The sequence below is a fragment of the Mytilus californianus genome, unplaced genomic scaffold (genome assembly GCF_021869535.1).
Source record: "Mytilus californianus isolate M0D057914Y unplaced genomic scaffold, xbMytCali1.0.p SCAF_12, whole genome shotgun sequence".
Lineage (NCBI taxonomy): Eukaryota > Metazoa > Mollusca > Bivalvia > Mytilida > Mytilidae > Mytilus > Mytilus californianus.
This window is the reverse complement of record NW_026262604.1, coordinates 37,340,016-37,364,995: the sequence shown is the minus strand read 5'-3', so window position 1 is coordinate 37,364,995 and position 24,980 is coordinate 37,340,016. Positions and strand designations below refer to the sequence as shown.

Genomic DNA, 24,980 nt, shown 5'->3' with positions numbered 1-24,980 from the left:
ACATGTTTTTAAACTCCAAAACAGTATAAAGAAAAGACGTCAAACATAGGAGAGAAAACAAGCTTACAGAGAAATTGTTGTGTTTTACACTCAATTGACAAGTCATGTAGTAGATGCAAGTTGAATTAATATCAAATTGCATACCTTATAATCAGTTATATTGCAGAAGTAGATTTTAAAGTGAAGTTATGAATGAAAGAATAGTGATCAGTAATTTCTGGTGATAATTGATAACAATTCTATTCAAATTTCAATGCATCGTCAATAAAGACCAACATCAATTTAAACTAAATGAATCTAAACGTGTATGTACGGATATTTATGATAGGGAATATTAAAAATCAGAGACAATAACGTCCTACAGTTAGTTTACCATTTTAATAATACCTGCATGATCGCAAAAGGATATTAAAGTGATAAAAGCTTGTTATACATTGTACATTATCTAACAATTAATTACATTTGTATCATTGAACGGTTATCAGTCTGAAGGATGAAACGATAAAGTGACAACAGGTAAGAAAAGTAAGTCAAAAATAGTCATATGTTTTAGATAAATTGTAATTTCAATTACATGTATTTGAAAATTACTTAAATTTTTTAAAGTAAGACAAAATTATTATAATTATCAAATTTAAATATGACAGAGAGTTATATATAATTATATAAAACCTATGTGTCGAAAATTATCATGAATTCTAGGTTAATCAAAATCACGAATTAAATAAAAAACTGATTGCTGCGTATAATCGGATTTGCACATTTGCAACCCATCGAGTGTCAGTAATGGTGCAGGAACATCCGGAACGTCTGATTTAAATGCAGTTTGCCTAATTCACAGTTATTGCATAATGTTTTTGAAATTTGGTCACGCTGGTATTTATATCAACGAAGAGAATCAAAAGTGGTTAAATCAGAGACAATTAATCTGCAGTTATTGCATAATGCTTTGTTGATTGTTCTATGTATTTTGTCACGATGTCATTTATATCAACTTAGGAAAAGTAATAGACCTTTTTCTACTTTCGACAGAGGAAATTTCTTTTATTTGAAATATTTAAGTAAAGTAATTGTGTCTTATTTTATCAATTTTAACAATTTGGTGGGGTGCTGTTTTTCATATTTATAATTTTTATAACCACTGAGTATATTAAAAAAAGTTTAATATAACTTGCATGTTTATGTGGTCGTCTGATATACTTTTTCATCATTTGTGTGACATAATACCAAAACAATACATTTGTCGTAATAACAAGCTGTTCCCCTTCCATGTTGCCAGTATTAAAGCAGTAGCTGGTAATTATAATTACTCTTCAACATGTTTAAGAGGAATTCCGTTAATATCACGTTTTTTGCAATGACGATGATGTATTTTCTGTTTTTACTTAATATCAAAAGTGTATCTATGGTTTCAAGCATTCGGTACATGTTTTACAAATTCGCACGCATTGTGTATTGATATTGATTAATTTCAACTTTGTGTACATTTAATATTTCCACAATACATAATCGACCATTATGATCCATAACAATCATTTAAAACAATTCATCAGTATAAATAAAAATAAATTAAAATCCCTCCAACATAGTAAAGGACAACAAATGTCCTCATATTAATCGATCATCTTCTTCAAAACATATGTAGGACTCGTAAAGTACGATGGGGACGCTTAAACCCGATGGTCACGCTAAAGTGCGATGGTCTACGCTAAAGTGCGATGGTTTGATACGCTAAAGTGCGATGGTCTGTGCTATTTAATGGAACACGCTAAATTCCGATGCCTCAATAAGCTAATGTGCGTTTTCCCGATAACAGTGGAAATCAACAAAATTGATATAGCGGATTACCGTAAAAGTGACGCTGTGTATGAAACATTTTGAAAATCATATTTTCCAGTAGTTCGGTAAAATGAATTAATAAATTAAAGTAATGTAAATTAATTTTTGCTTGTTGAACGTACAGTGGCAAATATCACATGCATATATACAGGACGATCATACGCATGACCATTTGACAGTAACCTAACAACCAGAGCTAATGAGACAACTCTCCATCCTAGACCAAATGCCATTATTGTAAGCAACTATAGGTTACCGCATGCCTTTAACGCGGAGCATTGGCTAACAGCGCATAGTATTCTATAAAGACCAAAGGGCAACAAAACGACCAGTGTAAAACCTGACTATATAAAAAACAATAAACGGAAAACAAATATGAAATACATCAACACACGACTTCCACTGGATTACAGGTTGCTGGCTTGAGACAGGTTCCTAAAGTATATACTAGCTACTGCAATGTAACCATTACACTCTTTTGACAACTATTGTACTTTAAATAAAAAAAATTAAGACAAATATCCACCCAAGAACAAATGTCATTGATAAATGCAACTAATAACTGTACGGCCTTTAACGTGGAGACTTGATCTACGCCGCATAGGAAGCTATATAGGGCCAAACAATGACCAGTGTAAAACAAATCAAAAGAGAAAGACAACGGCTTGATTAATAAACATAATAATAAACGAAAATCTTCCCTAATAGGAACACAGCAACAAACGAAACCATTACCTGAACCCCATTCTCGTTACATCATCGCACTTTAGCGTGCTATACTATCTCAATTTAGCGTGTTATACTATTGCACTTTAGCGTGTAATACCATCGCACTTTAGCATTTGACACCATCGCACTTTAGCGTATACCGTCGCATTTTAGCGTGACCATCGCACTTTAGAGTACCATCACACTTTAGAGTCCTACACATATACACTCAATTGGCAGATTAGCACTATATACAAGTAGAAGAACTAATACATAGCATGTTTTGTATTCAGATATAAGGCAGAAATAGCGTAAGAATAATGACTAGCAATTTCTGTTGAACATTAATAACTATTCTATCCAATTTTACACGCACCGCACTTAATACCAATTTTAATTTCAACTAGATGAACTGTAATGAAATCATACGGATCTGTGTGATGGGGAAAATTAAAATATACAGGGACAATGTAGTCCAATAGTAATTAAACCTTTGCTTTAAAGACAATTTAAACGAAATTTATATAAGAGTGATAAAATCTTTTAATATTGATTCAATATTAGAAAGTATATAACAATAACTAACATATATATTATACGACGGTTCATTCTGAAAGGTGTAACTTAAAATTGACATTAACAGGTAGGAAAAGTAAACCGAAGGAAATGATATTTTTATTAATTGAATCCTAATTTGATAATAGGTTATTAAAAGTTACAAAATTGTTTGATAGAGGCAGGAAAACTTCCTCTTAATTATCTTATTTAATATATGAAAGAGAGGTTATATATGTACGAAATACATATGTCGAACGATTTTATGAATTGTTAGTTGATTGAAATCATGAACTATATAAACCCTCATTGTATTTTATTTCGAGTACGAGTGGTGCAGGATCTTCCGGAACGCATGATTTAAAAGCCGATTTTGTAATCTTCAGCTGTTTTTAATGTTTTTTGTTTTTTGTCTTTTTGGACAAAGTGTTGTCTATAATAGTGAGCAAATTAATATTACTGAAGGTTACTTGAACTTTTTTGAAGTAGACCGATTCAAAAAGTTGAAGAAGTTTTAAGATTTCTTATTGTCCAGTCGGATTCGTCTAACGTTTTATCTTCGAATTAGGAAACCAAGTTAAAAAATGTATAGACTTTTTCTAGAACTATAGAAATAATTTCCGAATTTATAATAGCTTACTTCAATTTATGGTGCATATTAGAACTTCTTTAGATAGAACTAATAATGTAGGAAACTTTTCAAACATAAAATGTATTCAAATAAAAGTTTATGTATCTAGGTCCTGTCGTGCCTTAAACATTTTTCAGTTGCTCAGGTTTTTCTTAACTGAGTAAATTATGTGGTGATAATATTGCCATGTATGTCCATTCCTTTTGATGATCCTTCACTAATGTATCCTGTCCTTGTTTATACGAACTCGTGAAATCACAGAACTAATTCGAAAAGTGCCCTCTGAAACGTATGTTGTTTAAACTTATACCGGAACTTACATCTTACTGCCATGTTTCTTATAATGTGCATTTAAATAGGGGAAATGTTTATTGGGCGAGTTTGATATTTTCATCAAGATAGACGAAAATTTGCACTCCGTCATTATAAAGACAACGTCACGTCTGCCAATGTGCAGTCACGACAAACATGGAGGTTGACATAAACATTAAAAAATTGGAAGAAAAATTACAACAAATCTTGAGATTTGAAGTTCTGTAATAAATTGTTCATTCTACACTCTCATTCGAAAGTTCACGTACGAAGTTTGGACCATAACAGTAGATTACGAATTGTTCAGATGATGATGATTTAGAGATAAGTTCCCAAACTAGTTTTGATATGGATTTCGATTTTTTAATATGCTATTAAATTAAAACAAATGTTCTATTCCCTTTTCTTTTTATAGAAAATTATTATTGAATATAGGTCAATGATGCAGCAAGATAATCAAATTACTTTTAGCAAAATTGATAAATCAAAAACCATGCATTGTTCACTTTTGTCACAGGAAGTGAAAACTATGTCCAATTCGGTTTTGAAAGCTCTAATTGACATTTGTGTCGTTAATATATTTAAATTAAAACGTTTATATTGTTTCGACATTTTCCTGCAATCGACTGAAATTATTTTAATTATATAGAAATTAGACTTTAGTTCAGGAAATGTGAGTATGCATTATTTCATATTCAATATTTTCAGAAGTATTTAGAAGAACTGTTTTTAAATACAGTAGAAGCAATAATTTTACTATTAGCTGTCGATGTCACTGTAAATATTAGGTAACGAGTCGTACTGAAAATGTTTAAAAAAGAAAAAAATCATCAACAAAGAAAAACTGCAATATACTATTTATATGAATTATTAACAGTATCATAAATGTATATATATACTGCTCATGGTTTCTCATAACGACTTAAGTGTACATAATGAGCAGTAATAATGCTCGATTTTCTTGCAGTGATGTACAGCTATGTTCAATTTATATGAAATAACCCTTTTAACCCAAAATCTCATCGATGTGGTGATGATATCACAATATACCTTTATTAGAAAATCTTTATGTATTCGTCAATGTTCGTGTCGATATGTTTACTGAAATTTCCTTCTTCAAGCTACAACCGGATAACTTTGTAGTTACAACTATAAACAAGTGAGAGGTTTAGCTAGCTATAAAACCAAGTTTAATCCACCATTTTCTTCGGAAAATGTCCGTACCAAGTTAGGAATGTGGCAGTTGTTTTTCACTTGTTCCGTTGATTGATAGCGTTTGATTTTATCAATTTTTAAGACTTCCCCTTTTTGAACTTGCCTTGGAGTTCAGTATTTTTGCTATACTTTTTTAAAAGCAAGTTTTTCAAACTTGACATATTTAGGACAATACTATAGTTTCACCATTTCCATTTCTATATCAAAATTGTAATTCTAATATGACGTGCTTCTTTCGCTTTGTAAACAACACCATGATAAAATTCTTGAAATATCAATTCTAAGCGCAGACTCCGAGATGTACATAATAATGGCTATTAAAATATACCTCCCACGTAAATCTACATGTATCGTAACCTATGTGCAAACGCTATGCCGATTTCGCTGTGTTAAAAATTGCAATTGAAAAAAAAACCTACAGAACCTTTATTCTTATTCTGAGGCATAACAAAAAGAATTAATGCATTAAAGCTCGGAAAAATGAACAAAATCAAAAAAAGTAAAATTCCGCGAAATTCCATTTATGTTTTTTGCGCATTAACGTCATTTCAAAACATGACGTCATACGAATGAAAACGCCAAAGCTGAATTTTTTCCGCTGCGTTAACCCTCCAAATTTGGATAATATTGCATTAAAATTATGTTTTGAGATAGGTGTTGGGTTTTTTTTTTCCCTATTCTTTATTTGCGCATTTACTGATTTCAGCAGGTCAACATGGCGGCTCCTTAGTTACAAAATGTCAACAGTGAATTTGACGGTAGCTTACGAGAAAAAAATGTAAATTAAAAATTTCAAATGTTGTGTTTGAGAATTAAAAGAATTAAACACATTTTTTAGAGATTATTTAAGAAATAATTCGTGCAAGCAACAGATTTATTAGATTTTTTTTAGATTTATCTAACAGGGGGTAAAATAGAACAGCCACACACACGGCATACCCACCCTCGCTTCAGTTTTTTAATGACCGTATTTGTCCTATTAGGATCGAAATAACTCATGGAAGCCATAGATTTGATGTAAATTTACACATAGCCTGGACCGTGATATTCGTTATTTTTATCCCTCGCTAACTCTCAGGACAAAATTCGAATATCATGGCCCAGGCCATGTGTAAATTTCTAACAAATCTATGGCTTCCGTGAATTATTTCTTAAATCTAAATCCGACCAAGAATAATCAATACGTGTTTGCAGGTTTTACAAACTTTTATATGATATCAGCAAAATGTTATGGGAAATATTATTTAAAGAATGGCTTTAACAATTATAGTGAAGATAAACAAGTACAGATAACCATGTCACTCCAATTAAGTTACAAAAAATGACCATTTCGAAAATATAAAATTACCAATAATTGAGTAAGCCTTATCTTTTGAGTTTAATATTTTGTTAATAATTGGATTCTTAATGGAATAAATATCACACACATTGAATAAACATTAATTCAGAAATTACTTTAAAGTAAGGTGTACTACAGATACAGATATCATATATTAGATAAATAATACTGCTATAATTTATGAACCTTTAGTAATATTGTTATCGAAATATTAATAACTAGATATCATCATTATAACTTTGACTGTTTTAAACTATATCTGGTTTTTTTTCAGTAAAATGTATGGACGAAATATTTTATGGGTGGATTTTACATAGATAAAAAAAAATCGTATAATAAAGAAAGCAAAATGAGGATGTTAAATTTGATGTATGCCTTTTTGTGCTTCTTTGTTACATTTGTTTGTTTTTATAGTGATTAAGATGATAACACAATGTTGACTGCTGTACCCCTATTTTTTACATATTTACGTATTGTGTCTGTTTGTTTTGTTCACGCATCGTTGTCACTATAATGAAATTTGATGCGACTGTCATACAAGTGAGAGGTTTAGCTAGCTATAAAACTAGGTTCAATCCATCATTTTCAACATAAGAAAAGCCGGTACCAAGTCAGGAATATGACAGTTGTTGTCCATTCGTTTGATGTGTTTGAGCTTTTGATTTTGCCATTTGATTAGAGACATTCCTTTTTGAATTTTCATCGGAGTTCAGTATTTTTGTGATTTTTGTTTCAATCTTTATAAGATTCTCTTAATAAGACGGAAACATGACAATTACTTCTCTTAATATTGTGATTAAGTAATGATAATTTTGTAACATTTTACTTGCGAATTAAGAAAAACACGCATATATTATTAAGTTTGATTACTAGCACATTCATGTATGAACGTAAACGATATCATTACATAAGTGAATGCAACACTCTATAAGATAAGATTAAACCGTATAAAACAATTTTCGATTTTGATTGGTTGACACCCGGTGATTTGTGTTCCCTGTACTTTAGGCTGCAGAAATATGCATATTTTACACAACTTGTGGTGCATGTGCCTTAAGTTATCTTCTCTTTCGTTATATTTTTAACGAAAAAAAAAAATCTTCTTTATGAGCCTTTTCCCTACAGAACCATTTTGAACATTCCGTTCTTTATTATTTGTATAAAAAAGCTATAATTTATATGTACAAAACAGGATTTAAACACAATTGTCAGAGCAGCAAAGTTGCAGACTCTATATTTATAACCTTAACCTTTAGTTATACCATTCCCGGTATAACGAAACAGAAATACATTGTGTACTGTTTTTGGATGGATATTTACAGAAAATAGCAGTTTTGAGATTAAATTTTTCTGGCTTAAGACCTCCTGAAATATTTATTGTCTAGATTGCTATCTTTAGTTAATAGCCGTTGCTAACAGTTCTAAATACCACATTTGATATAACACGCGTCCTACTTTAAAAATAAGAATATTCTTACTTTCACTGATCCAGTTACAAAAATAAAATTCAATCAACCGGATCATAATTGTTTATCTGCATGGAATCTTTTAATTGTATTATGACAGGTATTTTAACGTCGAGTAACTACAAACGTATATTTACAAATTTTGAATAGCATCTTAAACTCTAAATTATTCTAAATCTCATTGGAATATAAAATAATTGATAGTTTTTATATCATACAATTCTTGACTTGTTTTCCTGATTGGAACAAAAAACTAAATTTCGTAAGAAAACAACAAAACGAAAACGAACAATAGAGTAAAGTAACTTTTCAAATGTATAAAATTGTTAATGGACTATTTTTGTATGTTACCCATGTAATAAACAATAAGCAACGCAGGTGAAATAGAAACATATCGAAGGATAGATGTATAATCAAAATGGCTAAAGTTTACGTGTCTTAGATTGCATTAAGTACTATAACTTTCATAAAGCGGCCGAAATTCACTGAGTTGTAATTAATTTTAGGGGCCAAAAAAGGATTTTTATCATATTCCTTCTTTTGGTGGTCACGGTAAATGTGATATGGTCTCTGTAATGTTTTAAAAAGTATTTAGACTTGTCGATTTACAATTTATTATATTGATGAAAACTATATATTGAACTCTTCATTTAATTTGTTTTTTATGTTTGTCGTTATGTTGCTGTCTCATTGCACTATGCACCATATCGCTTTATATTCATATATGCATAACTGAAATTCAGACATTTGAAATATAAATTAAATAGGGTGATCGATATTCGTCAATGTGACAGAAATTCAACAACAAAAATAAATTAAACACATCTTTTTTACACGTACGCACTAATTTTAAAAAATAGGCTTTAATTATTCCCATTGAAATAATTCAGTTTGTCCCGAACAGTTTTTTTTTATCTCATTATATTTTGCCTTTTATGGATTTGATGTTGGTGGTCAAATTATAGTTTTCTCTTTAAATTTGTCCGAAGGTTTTGTAGGCTCGGGATGGTCTACAGTTTGAAAAATTATATGGACCTGTGTTTAATATCGAAATTTGTATACTAACCTCAGTTATTTAGTTATTTGGGAGCTTATTAACTTATACCCGACACATAATAATATATAGTGTTAGATTGAAATTAAGTTATCAGGATTTGCTACATTTAGATTTCTGTCTGCAACAGTACTGTATTGTTTTGTTTGTAAAGAGAGGAATAATTATGTTTAACCTAGAATTCATTTATTTTCGTGGGTACCAATTTTTCGTAAGGAAAACTTGCTTGTTCGTGGATATCTAAATTCTTGGTTTTGCCGAAGTCTGCATACAAGCCTTAAGGACATTTGTTATTCGTTGAACATTTAATCTCATGGTTCACCTGTACCCACGAAATCCACGAAAGTTGGTATCCAACGAACGAATAATGAATCCACAGTTTGCATTGTAACAGCATTGTAAATGACTACATTATTCAACAAATCTTTAACAGGTGTATCATGTTTTTACAAAAATAATAACATGACTCATCCTTATTCCTCTATTTACAAATAAAACAAATTAATACTTTCAAATCTAAAAAACATTCTTTGGTATCGCAATTGGTAACTCCTGCTGTTATATGAATGGTAGAATATGTTTTCTCTTGTTTAATTTAAATAAAACGACATTATTGTACATGTTGCAAATAATTATTCAATCTGAATGTTTAATCTTAATGAACTTAACAGTGGGAAGAAAACGGATATTGTAAAAAAAAACCTTTAAAATAACGTCAATCGGAAGTTACTATCATGTAGTTATTGCTAAATATATCTCGGTGGAATATATGCTTTTGAATTGAACTTTAATAAACGACAATGTGGTAAAGTCAAATTGGTTAACGCAGACGAAAGAAGTATACTCATTTTTACTTTCCTATACACCAGAGGATTTCATTAAAAAGGTTGTGAGACAGAAATGGTATTTGCAATGTAACTGAATACAAAATAATAAGTACTTTGAATCAGAAAACATGAAATACTGAGACCTAAATTGGCCTCCAGTAAACCAAAAGAAAAACCAGTAAACTGCTTAATGAATTAGTTGATAACAATCATCAAACGTGCAAGTCCTTTAGTTTATGACAATTTCAATGACAGTACATGTCAACATAGAAGTGCTGACCATCATTTGATCGCTTTGAAACCACAATATTTTTTTTTAGTTTGCACCTAAATTACAGTCAATAAGTATTCTGAAAAAGTAATGAACGAGTAACAAAATGTATGTGTTTTTATTTCCATTTTCTAGCCCTGGGTGGATACTGCCGTTGGTAAGGTCTGTCCACGTTGGTTATATAAGCCACTTAGTTAATACTTCTCCAATGACATGATTTATACACATATTTCTTAAATTTGACGTTTGTAAGTTTAGAAATTACAAAAACAAAAATACTTATGTTCATACTCCCATAAGAAAACTTGACCGAGATGATTTTGGTAATTCAGGTTAGCAGCACCGAATCATTTGAATACGTCACCGAGTAATCGATAGTGAACTTAATATCATTAACGATTAACCAATTCAGGATTAACCATCAATAATTCCAATAAATATCGCACAGTGAGCGTCATCACTGGTGAGTCTTGTTCAGACGAAACGTGCATCTCGCGTACAAAATTGTAATCCTGGTTTCTATGTTGAGTTTATATAGCACCCAGCAAATATAAAATTAAAAAGTGAAAATCACTAAATGACCTTATCATCATATTGTTGAGCATCACTAACTAATTTGATAACATAACTTGCAAACTTGATAATCGATTTAGAAGATATTATTACCGACACAAACAAAAGCATCATCAAATGCATCGGTGTTAAGGGTCAACATGATCGAGACAAGGTCTGAAGCTGGTAAAGATCTGTCACCAGTATTCCAAAGAAAATTTTCATCTAAAATGTATCAATACTGTATAAGTGGGATTCTTCTTTTATCGTGTTTCTATTACGGCTGAAAAATAAGCAATCAGTTGTGAAATACAGTTAAAATATATCAATGTTAATCATGAAAACGTTGAGCTAGCAATCATTTAAAGTAGAAGGAGATTAAAATTTATTTAAGTAATGACTGTAATATTTTTTCTGTCTATGAAGAAATAACATCAAAAATGTGGTGTACACTGAATAACCCGCGTAGCGGGTTATTTTAAAGTGTGCACAACATTTTTTATGTTATTTCGAATAGACAGAAAAAATATTACAGTCATTACTTATAATTTAATTCTAAATTCCATTTTAAACCGGAGTAAACCATGAAAAAACGTTGATGACGTCACGGCCACATGAAAAAATTATGTCTATGAGCTGATAAACAAAACAACGTCAGCCAATCAGAAGACGCGTTACATCCAAAATTAAATTATTTAACTTGTTTGTTTGTTCTTTTCATATGCTTTAACTCGTTCACATTTTATATTTTTGTTTGAAATGTAATTTCTAGCTTCAACACACATGTTCAATGTTTTCAGCTCATATCAATTCCCCTGATAGATTCAAAAGACGACATCATTTCATTTTCCTTGTTTTGCAATAAAAATATGTAACAATAAACATATAGTATATATTCTCAGAAAGAACAATAGAATGCAGAAATTCGTATTTATTTCTTTAGTATACACAGTAGTACATGTCCGTGCTCTTCTCGCTCGTAGTTATATGGCTGTTCAATTAATGCTGGTTTCAAGTATTAAGTCTAATTCATCATTGTTGATTTATATGACGGAGATTTAAAGAATAAACAATGAGGAGTTTACACGGTGGTTTTTTTTAATGCACACAATCAAATCCAGAGTTAAATACGTTTAATGGATACCTGAGCTGAACACGTCATTAAAAAAATACAACAAAAATGATATTTTTTTTTCCTTTTTGGTTGGAGGGGGGGGTGGTATTTTAAACATGTTAAATGTTAAAAGGAATAGCAAATTTCAATAATCGGTAGCCAGGTGAATTGACATTCTACAAATAGAAACAAAGATACAACGTCAAATAACATAAGATGATTCAGTAAAGTAGCCGAAAGCCTCTGCAGTTTATGCTATTATTCTTGCAGTGAGCTCTTTTGAAAGTTATTTTTGTATAAGTGTTAAAACATAATTATATCTGACTACGGAGCAAAATACAGGTTGGTTGCAAACAGTCGTTCGGAAGGCTGTTTTCACTCATAAGTGTGATAATCTTAAGTTCTATCATTGGTTAATCATGATGGCAGCCACGTGTTCTCCTTTGTAGGTCACGTTTTATGATAAAAAAAAAGTAGGTTTGCATTTAATTTGTTATTTTATCTCATTTCCAGATATATATCGTTTGATTTTAATTAACTCTCTCATTGCCATTTTTGTAATATTGTTATGCAGAAAACGATAATGGAAAGATGTTATTTATATAAATCTAACATTAAAATCAAGTGTTATTCCCTTGATGGGTATACTTCTGTTCAATATTATAAAACAATTAATTGTCAAATCATCAAAAATACTTAGCACACCAGTTAGAACAAAATACAGATTTGTTGGCAGTTGACAATTTTTACAAATTTTTTAAAGCATTTAAAATAGGGCTTCAGTTTAAAGAACACAGTAAGTTGTTTACATTAAATATGCGTTTCCTTTTATCAGAATGATTAAAGATTAAATATTTAGGACTCTAAAGTGCGATTGTACTCTAGAGTGCGATGGCCACGCTAAAGTACGATGGTCTACGCTAAAGTCCGATGGTGCAACGGGAATGTGGTTCAGGCAATGGTTTTCGTTTGTTGCTGAGTTCATAATACTTTTTCGTCTATTGTATTGTTTATAAATCATGCTGTTGTCTTTCTCCTTTGAATTGTTTTACATTAGTCATTTCGTGGTCCTATATAGCTACTATGTGACGTAGGCCAATGCTCCACGCTGAAGTTCATAATGTTGCTAAGTGCATATGGTCTTTGGTGGATAGTTGTTTCGTTGACAATTACACCACATCTTCTTATTTGTTTTTTTGTTTTTGTTTATTGTTTTCCATCTCTTTCACAGACATGACGAACCATATTTTAAAAAATTGTTTTATAAAATAATTCAATTAGAAAGTTAAAAAGCAGCTTTTTTTTACGCAAGTAAATGACATCGGATTAAAAATATAGAAGGAGTTTCTAAATTAAATTTGGACGAATTAGATACTTTGACCATTGGTGTATTTTGCCGTTTTCGCTCTCTTTTACGGTATACACTTTCCCCTTACTATCGTCAGTTTCTAAGTTTATGAGAAGTATTTTTTTCTAGTATCCTGTCAGAAACACGTTTGTCCCCGCGGACACAGCGGGATCAAAGGTTTGCATTTCTGTTACTGTCGATGATATTTTGGGAAATAATTCCTCCGCATAAAAACTCTTCTAGCACCGACAAAAATTGGAATCATTTGTTTCTCTTTTTGTGTCTAGTAAAAAACCTTCATCTGCAAAAAACATTCTCGTTTACCGGCATGTCCATTTTTGTTTGTACAAACGGCGTGTAGCGTCATAATGCTGTTCCATACTTTTCGTATCGCAGCATCGGACTTTAGCGTAGGCCATCGCACTTTAGCGTGACCATCGCGTTTAAGCGTCCCCATCGCACTTTAGAGTCCTACATATATAATAAAAAAGACGATAAAATTGACATTTTTGTACATGATACATATTTATATTACTTTTCTTCCTCCTTTTCATTGTACTGTTATTTCTATGGGAATTCCTTAGATGGGGTCATCATAGTTATTTGCATTTTATTTGCATTGTGATGTAATCAAGTGACATATTGATCAAATTTTGTTGAAAATTTAGCATTTGCCATATGTATTCATACATGTACATGCATTAGCAAGATTATGAATTTAAAATTATGTTAAATGGAATCTTCTACTCATATGCCTGTCTTTGCGGGTATTGTTCAATTTACTGAGTGTGCATTAAACCCCAAATTATTTTAATTTAATTAATTTGAATGATATACTTTACTGTTAATTTTCCCTTTATAGATTATTTTACTATAAATAACAACTAAGATTCCAATTCGAGGCAAAGTTGAATTTACCTGTTTCGTCGATATTTTGGGGATTTGGTGTCACACAATTGTAAAATAGTGTAAAGTTATTTATTTCAGGGGCCGATTTGATTTTGAAAGTAGTAATATAATTTAAACATAAATCGTCGAGAGTACGTCAAATTTGGATCTGTCCTTATATTGATACACTTACGACGTTAAAAAAAATCTGATAAATCGTCGTTAAAAAGGATAGAGAGGCATGATAGCGGGAGACAGAAAGAAAGGTTTTATAGTACATGGTTTCCCAAATGTTTTATTGGTTGTTTCTAAATTAACATCAAGTCTCCAATATTCGGACTGGAGCGATTTGTTACGAGATTTTTTTAGAAATACATGTTGTGCCTACTAAAAGTTCAAATTAAGCAATATCGAAGTTAAATATCTATGTATCAAACATAGACTTTCTTGGCCTTATATAACCTATATTAATTTTCATTATCACTTTTGATAAATCCTATTGAGACGTTGTTCTATAATGTGATTCTCTGTTGATTTGGCATATACTAAGAACAATATACTTCAAATTAAGAATTAACAGTACAAAATGGGCTTAGATTTCCAAAAAGTTGGCACCATAACAGTAGACTACAAATTGTTTCAGGTGATGATGGTTTAGACAAAAGTTCCAAAAACTTAGTTTTGCTATTGATTTCGAGTTTTTGATATGCTTTTAAGTTGAAACAAACGTTATATTCTCTTTTCGCCAACCTTGAAAATAGGAAAACGTTTATTATAGGTCAACGAAGGACAAAATGGTAATCAAATAATAGCAAGATTAATCATTTAAAAATCAGACATAGTTCACTTCTGTCACAGGAAGGGAAAAGCTATGTCATATATTTTACTTTTAATTTTCCAGTTCTGGTGTAACGAAACACAAATACATTGTGTACTGGTCTTGCACGGATATTTACAGAAAATTTCTGTTTTCATATTTAACTTTTCTGGCCTATGGGCTCGTGAAATATTCATTATATCGACTGCTTTTTTTGTAAATACCTATTATTACACTATTCTAAGTATCATATTTGATTTATATATAGAATCTGGTTTTTTTTCACCTACGCGCCAGTACTTGGATCTTATGATATCTATTAACTTCATTTATCGAGATACAAAAAGAAATTCAAGCAACCGAAACAAGTTGTTATTTGTATAAAGTGTTTTTAATTTTGTTATGAAATGTAATATAACATCGATTAATTACAAATGTTTTATAAGAACTTTTAAAAGCATCTTAAACTCTAACTCTTAATTTTAAATCTCATTGGAATATAAAATAATATTTTTTTTTTCACATCGTATAATTCTTGTCATGTTTTCCTGATTAAGAACCAATAACACACTTTCGAAAGATGACCATGAAAAAGATAATAACATGGAGTTAAGTCACTTTTCAAATCGATAAAATTGTTAATGCATTTCCTATCATCATTTTGTTGATAGATGGTTGCTGCTTACCTGAGATCACCCCCGGTTTTTTGTAGGGTTCGTGTTGCGCAGTCTGTAGTTTTCTATGTTGTGTTTTTTTTTTTCTTTGTTGTTTGATTTTGATATTTTCTCGTTTTTAGCCATGGCATTGTCAGTTTGTTTTGACTTATGAGTTTGAATGTTCTTTTGGGTTATTTCGTCTTTCTCTCAGTGGAATACCCCTTTATTTCACCCTGTAATAAACATTAAGAAACACAGGTGAATTTGAAACATATCAAAGGACAGATGTATAATCGAAACGGCTAAATTTTATGTGTCCTAGAATTGTTTCAAGTATTATAATTTTCAAATAATTGACGATATTCACTGTGTTTGCAATGTTCGGGCCCAATAATGGATTTTACCATACGCCCTCCTTTGGTGTTCATGGTAAATTTTCTATGGTCTCTGTAATGCTTCATTAGTTTTTAGACTCTTGTCGACTTTCAGATTATTATGTTAATGAGGACTGTATGTTGAACTTCAAATCTATTTTTGGTATGCTTGTCGTTGGGTTGTTTTGTCATTGTTCTATGCAGTATATCTGCTTTTATTCACATATGTATGAATGTAAATCGTATTTTGCAATTATCAATTACAGATGGTGAGGGATATTCGTCTTTTTTTACATGTCCAGACAGACGCACTACTTTTGAAGATTCGGCTTTCCTCATTACCATAGAAATAATTAAGCTAGTCTCGGACAGTCCTTTTTACCACTGTATTTTACCCTTTATGGGTTTGATGTTGACGGTCAAATTTTAGTTTTCTCTTTAAATTGATTCGAAAGTTTTGTAAGCTCGGGATATCTATAGCTTGAAATGTGAAATTCAGTTCTCAAGATTTGCTTAATCTTGGATGTGTTCTGTCACATTACCTCAACAAATCTTTAACGGTTGTATCATAAATTAACAATAATGATAACATGATTTGTCCACATACCTCTTTTTACAAGTAAAACAAATTAAAGCTTATAAAACTTAAATACATTCTAGGGCACAGCAATTGATAACTCCTACTGTTATATGAATGGTAAAATATATTTCCTCATGTTTAATTTATATTAAACTACATGCTGCAAAGCATTATTCAATCTGAATGTTTAATCTTAATGAACTAAACAGTGGGAAGAAAAAAAGATCATGTAACAGAACATTAGATCATTTGAAATAACTTCAATTGGAATTGAAGTTAGTATCATATTTTCATACAATTATTGCTTAAAATGTATATCTCGGGGACAATCTGTGCATTTGAAATGAACTTTAATGAACAACAATGAGGTAAAATCGCGATGGTTAACGCAGACGATAAAAAAAATATAAAACAGATTCAACATTTTTGTAAAATTTGCATTATTATATGCCTTTAATTATTCGGTATAATTCCATTCGAGACCATTGGTAACAAACACAGAATCACTTGAAAAGATAACCGGGTAATCGCGACTGAACCAAATAACAAAAACCACTAAGCAATTCAGGTATAACCACCAAGTATACCAATAAACCTCTTAGAGATCCCAGAAAACTTAAATTCAGAAGTTAAAATCACTGAATAACCATATCATTATATTCGTTAGCACCAATAGTTAATTTGATAACATAACTGTTCAACTCGATTACCGATTTACAGAATATAAGTACTGACTCAATCATTTAAGAAAAACTATAAATAAATTTTAAATTTATTTAACGAGTTTGTTTCTTCTTTTCACAGGGAATTAAATCATCTACATTGTATATCTCTCTTAATTATAAAATGTCTTACTTCACCACGCATGTTCGACGTATATTGCTCTCAATCAATTCACCTGATAGACAAAAAAGATGACATCATGTCATTTATCTAGTTTTGCAATAACAACATGTGGTAATAAACAATAAGATATATATTCTCAGAAAGAAACATAGAATGCACAAACACGTATTCAATGCTTTATTATACATAATCGTCAGATTCCGTGCTGTTCTTACGTACATTGTTATATTGCTGTTAAATAGATGCATGTTTGAAGAATTAAGTCTAATTCATCATTGTAGATTTATTTGACGGAAATTTTAAGAATATACAATGAGGATTTAAAAGCCGGTTTTTAAAAGCACTTAATCATATCCAGATTAAGATATGTATACTGTATACCTGAGCTGCTTTCGTAATATAAAGAGAAAAAATGCAGGAAAGCATTTTATGAATTACATTAATAGTTTGATTCCGAAGGTCATTCCATCGTTTTTGTCCTCCAAAAGGGTTAACAAGTACTCTCAAAACCAACAGTTCGAAAAGCCATTTTTAAACACGAAAACAGTAATTTATGACAATGGGTCTACGAAGAATAGAAGATATCGTGTAAGATCATAAATTATGTTAAAAACAAGTTACAACTCCCTCGGGTTAAGTTTCTTTAAAGATTTTGATCGTGTTTTAAAAGTCTTTTATTTGTTTTTATTGATTTCAATGTTATTAAGAGTTTTTTGCAAAAGATCAAGAACTATCGCATGTTAAATGTGTCCTTTTATTAAAAAGAATGGCAAATTTTACTTTATCCATGTTATCGGTAGCCAAATGAACTGACATTCTACAATTGTAGTAATAGATTATTTCAGTTCGGCAGCCGAGGGCCTCTGTTATTTATTCTGTTATTCTTGCAATAAGTTCTTTTGGTAGTAATTTTTATTATAAGTGTTTAAATATTATTATTTCCGTCTACAAAGCAAAATACAGGGTAGTAGCATATAATCGATCGAGAGGCTGATTGTACTCATTAGTGTGAAAGTCTGAAGTAGCTACCATTGGTTAATCATGGTGGCAGCTACATTTTCTCCTTTGTAGGTCATGTTTTATGATAAAATAAATAGTTTTGCAATATTTAAACTTGTTTTAGAAGCAAATTCATTTTAATTTCAATTATCTCTTTTGTTACCATTTTTGTAATATTTACATGCAGAAAACGATAATTGGAAGAATACAAAGACGTGATTTATAGTAGATATTAATCTTCCATTAAATTGAATAGTTCTTGACTAATTTGTAAAGTATTGTTGAAAAATGAAAAAAAAGTAATTTTCAATACAGCGAAAACATTTAACACACCAATCTGAACAAAATGGATATGTATAAGCGTCTGACAATTTTTACAGAAGTATGTAAAATAGTGCTTCATTTTGAAGAACACAGTAGGTAAAATACACCAACTATACGTTTTTCATTTATCAGAATGATTAAAGAAAAAATAAATGAAAATACGATTGAATTGACATTGATGCACATGGTAAATATTCATTCTTTTAGATTTTTCATTTTTATTGTACTTTCATTTCTTAAGGAATTCTTTTTGCATCGATGGACTTCAAAACTAGTTATTTGCATAATATTTTGCATTGTGATGTAATCAAGTGAAAATAATTTATCCAGTTTTTCTTATAAATTAAGCATTTGCCACATTTATTCCTAGCAAGAATATGAATATAAAATTATATTAAATGGGATCTTCTACGAATAGTCCTGTCTGCGGTTATTGTCCAATGCACTCTTATTTTCTTTGTGTGTGCTTTTAACGACCAATAAATTTTGATGATATCTTTTACTGTTTATTTTTACTTCATAGATTTTTGAAGTATAAACAAAAAACCTACGAGTGTATTTTACTATTTTCAATGATATGTTTGGTTCTGGTGTCACAAAATTTTGCAATAATGTAAAGTAGTTTATTTCCTTGGGGCGATTTGTTTTTGAAAGTGGTATAATTATAAGGAATATGATTTGAATGTAAATCGTCGCAAGTATGTCAAACTTGTATCTGCTTTTATATGAATACATTAACGACGTTAAAAATCGCGAAGATTAATCGCCGTTCAAATGACTATAAACGGATAATCGCGAAAAAGAATAAGTTGGTTTCTTGTACTTGTAACATCAAGTTTCCAATATTTTGACTCGAGCAAATTTAATGATTGTTTTTTTTTTAAATGCATGTTGTGCTTACTAAAATCAGTACTGAAGGTTAGAATTTAATCAATATTGAAATTAAATAACTATGAATCAAACATTGACTTCCTTAGTATTATACTACATAGTCTTATATAAACTCTTGTTTCGTGATAAATCAGAACGTTTGTTTTTTTCGTTTGATTTATTTCACATTTTGTCATGTTCAAGCCTATTATAGTTGACTATACAGTATGGGTTATACTCATTGTTGAAGGTCGTGCGACTACCTATACTTCTACGTTATTTGGACTCTGGTACATCTTGATAGTTATTTCATTGACAAACTACACCACATCTCTTCTTTTTATATTATTCTAAACGTCAGCTTTCTTTCGAAGGAAACGAAACAATGACGTTAAGGGGGTAGACCTGGGGTGTGGGAGACAATACTTACAGCTGTATTGGAAGTCATTTGTGCGTTTTAACAGAGCAGTAATTGAAACAGTGATCAAGCATATATGTTATTTACATTTGACTGTGAGAATGATGCAGGAAGATCTAGGAAAATTGGACAAGTTAGACCCCACCAAACATTAGATTAAGGAACTACATTTTTTAAATCATCTTTAATCAAAGCTGAAAAGGTAGAACATTACCATTCATACATGAAAACCTTTAAAAAAAAACCTATGTACTAAGAAGTTTTTGGAACGACTATATGAAGTGTCTTGACATCATTTAGATAAAATCTTGGAAGGTTTGGAAAAAATGAATTGGAAATAAATGAATTGAAAAATGAAGTTATAAGGTTTTGGTGCTAAGCTATTGGTTAATAGACTGAACTTAACTGTATGTCTTTGCATTTCTAGAAGATATGATCTGAACATCCATTCCAGTGCAAGCTAATGCTAACAGATAATCTATATTAGCACAAAGATAGTACTAAGATGTGACAGACTGTCAAAACATTGAATTTAAAAAGCGTCTGCTTAAATAAAAGAGCATTTTGTAGTCTGAGGAGAGAAACCAACATTATGTTGTTGATATGTTAATTGGTCCCACGGGTAGTCGTCCCATTACTGTTAATCCTTATAAACCTGACTACAATTATTATTTTTCCTTGTGAATGTAAGCCAACTTGTTTGATGGTTTTAAAGTTTTTAAACGGTAAAATTCAATGATTTTATTTTATTTTTAAGGTTTATAAACTATATTTGTTTAAGCAATTTTTTGCAAGAATTAAACGACATTTTTGTTCTGGCAAAGTTAAAAAAATTAATGTGCTATCTGAGCTGGCCTGAATATTCGCCTTTTCGATAATTTTAAACCATCTATTTACATTTAAACTACAAATATTACCATAACATTTCATATTTACTTTAAACTATTTTTCTACTACGCATCCAAACAGTCTTCGGTATTCCTTTTGAAAACATGTGCAAAAACACAATAATGTATGCCTACTATTGCTTTTGGTAATTTTTTTAAAGAAGTACATTAATAGCACTATTATAAAGCAATGAACATAATTTTCAGGATTTTTTTTTTTCATATTCAAGTATGATTTGATAAAAAATCTAATAATTCATTCCTGAAAACGATGATTTCAAAATCAGTTAAAGATGAAAGACGAAAAGATGAAATTGAAACATACATCACTTATCTGATAACACAAATCCATTTTGACTATAATAAGGTTTTCCTTTATCATTGGTCTTAAATATATTGATTTGGTATATGAAAAACAATATGAAGTTTGTTCACCTCTAGTTTGTTATGAAATCAAATTTCAAAAACAAATGAACAATATTCAAAATATACTTCAAAGGCAGTGCAACTCTGATGCCTTGCTTCATTGAATACTAATCCTGTCAAATAAATATGAAGGAATTGTGCTTTCTAGCAGGAAAAAGTTCATAGAATTTACAATACAATCATAATAAGAAATCAAATGAATCTTAATTTTGCAACCAAAGCACTTATCCCTAATCACTAGGAAATATCATGGCATGACCTTTTCAACTTACAGCTTATAACGCCTGGTCGTAAATAACTGGTAGGGAAACACAGAGTTAATCAATCTTCTTTTGTATCAAAAGTTGTTGATATTTCGTTTTCCTTAAGCTTTATTCAATATGTAAGCACATTAAAAATAGATAAAAATACATCTTTTTCCTAGTTCTGATACTTAATGTTTTTAAATATATATTAATCCAACCAATAATTTAAATTTAAAATATTCACTTTGAACATGTTGGAGACACCTGACACTTTAAAAGTACTCGACTGGATGTAATTAACAGTAAGTACAAATATGATGCAAACTTATAAACTTTAAAACATTAAATCAGAGTATTAGAAACAGTTCATTATTAAAACAATTTAAAACAAAATAATAAAAAACACCAGTTAAGGACACGAAGAAAGTTAAAATTTATGTGCGTAAATTATTTGTAGCGTACTTTGTAACAATGATTTATAATGTTCTTCGTTCTCATTTATATATATGTTGTACTTTTTATGTTACATGTATATATATATTCTACCACGGCATCGAGTGTGCTGCGATATTTCTCCATTTTAGACAGTTACAATTTCATATTGAAAACGTGCACATATGTATACATCTTTGATAGTTTAATGAGTCATACTAATTCTTCTGTCTTAGATATAAGAAGATGTGGTATGAGTGCCAATGAGACAACTCTTCAACCAAGTCAAATTTTATAAAAGTAAACCAATATAGGTCAAAGTACGGTCTTCAACACGGAGCCTTGGCTCACACCGAACAGCAAGCTATAAAGGGCCCCAAAAATTACTAGTGTAAAACCATTCAAACGGGAAAACCAACGGTCTAATCTATATAAAAAACGAGAAACTGAACATCAGATTCCTGACTTAAGATTTTCATTTTCTTGTATTTTCATAGAATACCAATATATATATGTGCACTATTTCAAATTATCATCATTTAATCTCACTAAAACAATTTCTGTTAGGATGCGACTTTTATTCAGATTTAAGATATGATTTAAAGAAATAATCTGATGATTTTTTGGAAACTTTAAATGATCTTGATTTACAAGTTAAATTCATTTTCTCATGATTTTACCACGGGTTTGGTTGAATAAATTACAAAAACAATGTGACATTTGAACCACATAGGTAAAGCGGGGTATTAAGATAGTCAGAATTTATCCGTTAGACGATTACGAATTCCTTACAAAGAAGCTTCTATTTAACTCTATGGAATGTATAAATATACTCCCACGTATGGTCAAAATTGGGACCTTCAATTCGATTCGATGTTTAAAGAAAACAGTTGTCTGCGCGTAGAAAAAGTGAGAGTCCTGTTAGTGGCCAGTGGCAAGGAAACAACCCCTATTATTGCCGAACAAGTCTAAATTCCCTACTTTCATCTCGGTCAACACATTCGGTAAAGCTTATGACAATAAGGAGATATGGTATGATTGCCAATAAGACAACTATCTACCAGAATCTAAGTGACGTAAATGTAACCATCCAGAAGTCACCGTAAGGCCTTCAACAATGAGAAAAACCAGTCAGCTATAAAAGTCCCCGACATGACACAGTGAAAAACAAATCAACTTTGAAAAATAATGACTATATTTATGACAAAACAATTAATGAAGACAAAATATAACAAAGAGCAACCACCGACAACCAAAGGATAACAGATGAGCCTTAGACAGTGATGTCAAAGCACAATACGAGTACAATCTGTATAAAATTGAACAGATTAGTACTAAGTTAAATAATATAACAAAATAACAATTCACTATTACAGATCTTGTTCATATGATATCATTATGAGTATTCATGAAATATTAGTCACTGCACTTGAAGCATACATATATCAATCAACCAATCTTACATTTCATATTTTAATTATATTTCACTTTGATGTGTCTGTACTGACTGACTATTTTGTACTTGACAAATCTTTTAAGTAATTAATGAAGGGCATTTACTAAAACGTTGAGTGGAGTGGAGTGGAGTGTTGGAGTGTTGGCGTGGAGTGGTGGAGTTTTGGAGTGTTGGAGTGGAGTCATAGAGTGAAAACATGAAGTTAGGAAATGGAGTGGGGAGGAGTAAAGGATTTTGGTAAAATTTTGAATGAATCCATAAATCAATCACACTTCATATCAAATGAAATTGTTAACGAATCAAATGAAAATCTCAAATGAAAATCATTTATAATTGTTTTTTTTTTTCTTCTTTTTTTATTGAAATTGCAGAACACGATGATTTTATATTTTTTTCTTTTGTCATATTTGATTATTTATCAATGTTAGACAATGTTCTGGGTAGCATTTTATGACAGCTCAGTTAGAGGTGTGATGATATTGTTTATCTAGTAATAATTTTTACTGTTCTGAATTGTAGTGTATTTCTAATGGCAGTTTTTTCTGGACTGTTTATCTTAATCATTATATAATGTCTCATCACAAACAATTAAAATGCATCAATCAATTCACCTTGAAGAGTAAATAATTATCTGAAAAAATGAAAAACCCATTATTGTTTCTAATATCAGTGAATGAAAACGTCTGCATTCAATTGGCTCTATACACTTTCAATTGATGCAATAGCAACAACCATAAGTTATACAAATTAATTCATAAAATATATTTCTTGTAATAATCTACATATAATTATGTATGACATCTGAAACTTCAATATTGTGTTTATTATTGTTCTTCCAATTCTTATAATTTTATGGAAATTATAAACTTGAACATTGACAAAACGTATTTAATACGATATACTAAGCAGGGAAAATGATTAGCAAGGGCCCAATAGCCTATGCTACTAAAATTTTGGACGAGCTCACAAAACTTTTATTAAAATGCCCATTGTGCTTATGTTAATTTTCACATTGTTGCAGGTTAAGCCCCTAGTTAAAAAATGTATGTCTTATTCCCTGCAAAGTCTGTCAGAGTCAAACAGAAGTTAATAATATTTGATAACTAGTGACTGAAAAATCATCTTGTCAATAAAGATATTAAAATTATTAATATTTTTGTTAACAAGGGACCAAGATATAATAAAATTTAATTATCAATCAACATTTTCACTTTGATTTTATCATGTTAATTTAATGACTGTACTATTTAAAATATTTTGTTTCTTCCAATTATAAATAGATAAGGACAATGTATCTAATCACCGTCACCTGTCAATAGAACCCATAAAACTGTCATTACTATAATATTACTATAACAGTATAATTCTAATTTTCGGACGTGACCTAAAAGTTTAAAAGATTATCCCATGAATCGGATGTGCTATATTTCCTGTGAATGTCAAGATTCTTAAATATTGAAATAAATGAAAAAAATCATTAATTGATCATCATCGAATAAAACTATATAATTTATGTCAAACAGACAAAGTT

General features: G+C 30.3%; 1 protein-coding gene across 1 annotated transcript in view; it reads left to right on the top strand.

Annotated features, from left to right (window-relative positions):
• The first annotated feature begins 416 nt into the window (after window positions 1-416).
• Window positions 417-24,980, top strand: part of LOC127721772 (uncharacterized) — a 36,911-nt gene continuing 12,347 nt past the window's right edge. Inside the window, exon 1 of the mRNA XM_052228563.1 lies at window positions 417-525. The gene's annotated coding sequence lies outside the window, so the exon portion shown is untranslated. The remainder of the gene's footprint in view (window positions 526-24,980) is intronic.